Source organism: Rousettus aegyptiacus, unplaced genomic scaffold (genome assembly GCF_014176215.1).
Source record: "Rousettus aegyptiacus isolate mRouAeg1 unplaced genomic scaffold, mRouAeg1.p scaffold_m13_p_4, whole genome shotgun sequence".
NCBI lineage: Eukaryota > Metazoa > Chordata > Mammalia > Chiroptera > Pteropodidae > Rousettus > Rousettus aegyptiacus.
In genome coordinates this window covers 80,223,116-80,227,791 of record NW_023416307.1, presented here as the reverse complement: position 1 = coordinate 80,227,791, position 4,676 = coordinate 80,223,116, and the positions used below count along the sequence as shown (strand labels likewise).

Sequence of the window (4,676 nt, the reverse complement as noted above, 5' to 3'; positions counted from 1 at the left end):
TATATAATTCTGAAGGAATTAGTGTCATATTAAAAACTCCCCAAATTTCCACCTACCTTTTAATAAAATAAAATGCTCCTAGTGTTTTAATCTATAACAATGAAACATAAAAATAGAATTCTGTATCCCTCTATCATAATTAAAATTAACCTATAAATAGATGATCCGATAAACTAAAGAGATCTATTTATTTTATTGAGAAGTGAACTTTAAAAAATAGTATTATGTGGAATATAAGACTAAAAGCAACAACATGACAAACAGAGACTCATGGACATGGGCAATAGACTAGTGGTTACCAGAGGATAGTGGGGGAGAAGGGAAGTACATGGGGTAAAAGTAGTTGAATATGTGGTGACAGAAATATAACTATGGGCAGTGAACATATAATACAAAATATTATGACTTACTGTTGAATTGGCACTTGAATCTTATTGAAATTTGTTAACCGATGTCACCATAATAAAATAAATTAATTGGTTGGTGAGAGGAGCCGGCACCCAGGAGGTTCTAGTCTGTTCTGCCTCATGGCGGCACCCTCTTCTAAGCAGTCATGCTGCGCTAGTACGTGGACCTGGAATCCGGCCACAGCCTCACCAGGGCTTGCTGTTTCCGGAGCATAGATTCTCCGCAAAGAGAGCAAGAGTTGGGCCTCCATGAAAATGTGTAAGCAGCATCTGAGTGCACACTGAGGAAATGTGATTTCTGAGGGAGTGGGTGGAGAGCATGGTGGGTAAAATAACACTTGCTATTCATAAAATTAAATCAGAAGAAAATATCACGGATGAAAAAACAGATCGTTAGAAGGCAGAGGAAAACATAAAGACTGACAAACTGTCAAGTAAGAAAAGTGATCTAGAAATCGACAATGAACGTGTGATTGAATCAGACACTGATGCCCCTCAAGAAATGGGAGATGAAAATGTATAGATAACTGAGGAGATGCGGGATCAGGCAAATGATTAAAAAAAAAAAAAAAGTCGCTGCCATCGATGCCCTAAATGATGGTGAACTACAGAAAGCCATTTATTTGTTCACAGATGACAACAAGCTGAATCCTTGTTTGGTCATTCTGTATGCCAAGAGATTCAGTGTCTTCATTAAATTATAGAAGCCAAATGCTGACATCCAAGACTGGACAGAACTTTTGAAATAATCCTGCCTCAGCTTTAGCCTTACAACTGGAGAGGGAAAGCACATAGGTTTCTGGACCATTGGGAATAAGCAGCCTGTGATCTTGCCCTTGTATGTAAATAGGATTATGGTGAAGATGCTAGCGCAATACTGAAAGAAGTTCAACCAAGGGTACAGAAAATTGATGAACATTGAAGAAAGTATGAGCAGAAATGTGAAGAGCAAGAGATCAAAGAAAGAAATGGAAAGGGTTAAGAAGGCCCAGGAAGAACATGCGAGAGCCCGGAGGGAAGAAGAAGCCAGACAACAATCAGGAGCTCAGTATGGCTCTTTCCCAGGTGGCTTTCCTGGGGAAATGCCTGATAATTTTTCTGGAGTAATGCCTGGAATGGCAGGAATGCCTGGGCTCAATGAAATTCTTTGTGATCTAAAGGTTCTTGCAGCCATACAGGATCCAGAAGTTATGGTGGCCTTCCAGGATGTGGTCCAGAACCCAGAAAATATGTCAAAATATCAGAGTAACCCAAAGGTTATGAATCTTATCAGTAAATTGTCAGCCAAATTTGGAGGTCAAACATAATGACTTCTGATTTAAAAAAAAAAAAAAAAAAAAAAAAAAAAAAAGCCCTTGTTGAAGGAAAAGCAACTTAGATTACCCAATGGATGTAACGAATAATACAAACCAGTATGCCTCTGACCTTCTCATGAAAAAAACAGGGGTGCTTTGAAGAGAATCCCTACCCCTCTGCCCCAAATGCAGCTGTAACATTTTACAGTGGTTTGCCATTAGGGTATTCATTCAGATGTTTTCCTACTAGAAATTACAAACTTTAAACACTGATAAACCTTAAAAATATTTAAAACAAAGGTATATGTTGAACCCTACATCTTTCTTTGAAAAAATAAAATAAAATAAAAAGTTAATTAATAAATTTAAGAATATATATAATTATCATTTATACTTCTAAATTACATGTTAAAGTGTGTTATATATTTATATTGTTTTGAGTAACTCTGATCTATTAATTTCCCAGAAGATTTTTTAAAATATAATAAACTTATGATAGCCTAAACTTTCAAAAAAGATTTTTAATTTATCTACATATTTTCATGTTTAAAAATTATAATAGGATAATCATAAAATACTTTATGATTAGGTTAGAATAAAATTTTGTTGAGAAAGTGAAAGAATTATAAGCTCAAGAAGATAAAAATTTAATTACTTTTTACTTGTAAAGAAGAGCTTAGCAATGTATTTTTTCAAAAGATGGTAATAATAAGTATTGAATGTTATGGCATTTAAATTCCAAAGGATGTATTTAAAAAGTACTGTAGCAGTTTTGTTTTCAAAGGTCAATATTTAAGTATTATTCATTTTGCAACTTTAAAATTATAAGATCAAAAAATTTGGAGACAACTGGGAAACAACAGAAAGAATCAGCACTTCTGTTTCCATGGGGGCATAGGAATAAAATGAAGTACGGTTGGTATTGTGAAAGCCAAATGCAGAATTTCGTGGAATAAGAAATTCGTAATATCGAATATTGCTGAGAAGCTAAGTAAGAATGGAAAACCAGCCATTCATTTTGATTGAAGAATAGGTTAATGGTGGCCTTAATAAGAGCTGTTTTAATGGTAAAGAAATTAGAATGCACTGGTAGCCTAATTATAGTGTACTGAAAAAATTTAGGAAATAAAATGAGGAAGCACAACTTTTGGAGGCCCTGGCAGGAGGAGTAGAGAGAGAAGACAGAAGCTGAATGAGTGCATGGGGTTACAGAATTTTCTTTAGGTGAGTGATAATCACTAACAAATGTTTTATGAAAATGGTAGTTTTAGGACAATAATTGTGGTAATGATTGCGTAGAAGGGAAGAAAGTTGACTAAAGGAGAAATTTGATGGACACTTAGGATTGAGGGATTTTTTTTTTAATTAATTTTGTTTCATTTTATTTAGCTTTTCCTGATAATATGGGATAGAGTATAAATAGAGAAGTTTTCTTTAGATTGGAACAAACACATTATTTCATTCTATTAGTGTGACATTCAGCAGCTTTTAAAAAGCAGATTTGATACATCAACAGGAGAAGAATAATGAAAGTCAGCTACAGAGAATCACAATTAGATCCATGCCAGGTTAAGAAGGAAAGGGCACATAAGGCTGGTAAAGAATAATTTCAAAACAAATTCACCCATTTTAAGTGATTTTTAGTAAGTTTACCAGTTTATGCAACCATCACCACAACCCAGGTTTAGGACAGTCGTCTAACCCTAATAAGACTCTACTTGTCTCTCTATAGTTAATCTTCACCCATGCCACCATCCCCAGGTAACAAGTAATCCAAACTTTGTATTTACAGATTTACTTTTCTTAAAAAAACTTTTTTATGTAAATGAAATATCACAGTTTGTTGTCTTTTGAGTCTGGCTTCTTTAAATTAGTAAATTTTAATAACTTAATAACTTTAATACTAAGTAACTTTAATGATGTTTTCAAAGTTTATATTGGAGCATGTATCAGTCCTTTTTTTTCTTTTAATTGTCAAATAATATGTTATTGTATGGACATATCATATTATGTTTATCCACTCATCAATCAGTGGATATTTAGATTCCTTTTATATTTTCTAAGAGCCTAAGATTTTGTCAAAGAAAGATCATCATACTAGATAAATAGGAGGTAAAAAAGGTGAGAAGGTAAGAGTTTAGATGGATCATTGACATGTTTTAAGCATCAGTGATAATGAAGAGAGCAGTGGAGGAGAAAGATAAAGTGAACCAGGTACTGAAAAACAATGAACATCAGTATATGACAATAACATGAAGAGAGGAAATGCATTCAGTTCTGATGACCATCACTTCACATGTGCTACACTTTAAGAAACAATGCCTCTGATAAGGGGCTAATTCCAAAACATATAAAGAACTCATACAACTCAACAACAATAACAACAACAACAACAACAACAAATGATCCAGTTAAAAAATGGTCAGAGGATCTGAACAGACACTTCTCCCAAGAAGATATACAAATAGCAAACCGGTATATGAAAAGGTGCTCAACTTCACTAGCTGTTAGGGAAATGTGAATCAAAACCATAATGAGATACCACCTCACACTTGGTAGAATGACTATTCTCAGCAAGACAAGTAATAACACATGTTGGAGAGGTGGTGGGGAGGAAAGAACCCTCACATACTGCTGGTGGAAATGTAAATTAGTAAAGCCACTATGAAAAATAGTATAGGGTTCCTCCAAAAATTAAGAATAGAATTACTATATGATCCAGCAATCTGCCGAGTATCTACCCCCAAAATTTGAAAACATTTATCTGTAAATATATATATATATATATATATATATATATGTACCATGATGCTCATTGCAGCATTATTCATGGTGGCCAAGATGTGGAAATAACCAAAGTATTCTTCAATAGATGATTGGATAAAGAAGATGTGGTACATGTATATAATGGAATATTACTCAGCCATAAAGAAAGATGAAATACTGCCATTTGAGACAATATAAATGGATCTTG

General features: G+C 33.9%; 1 pseudogene; it reads left to right on the top strand.

Moving 5' to 3' along the window:
* Nucleotides 1-656: 656 nt before the first annotated feature.
* On the top strand, nt 657-1,714 carry LOC107510420 (annotated as a pseudogene).
* Nucleotides 1,715-4,676: the final 2,962 nt, after the last annotated feature.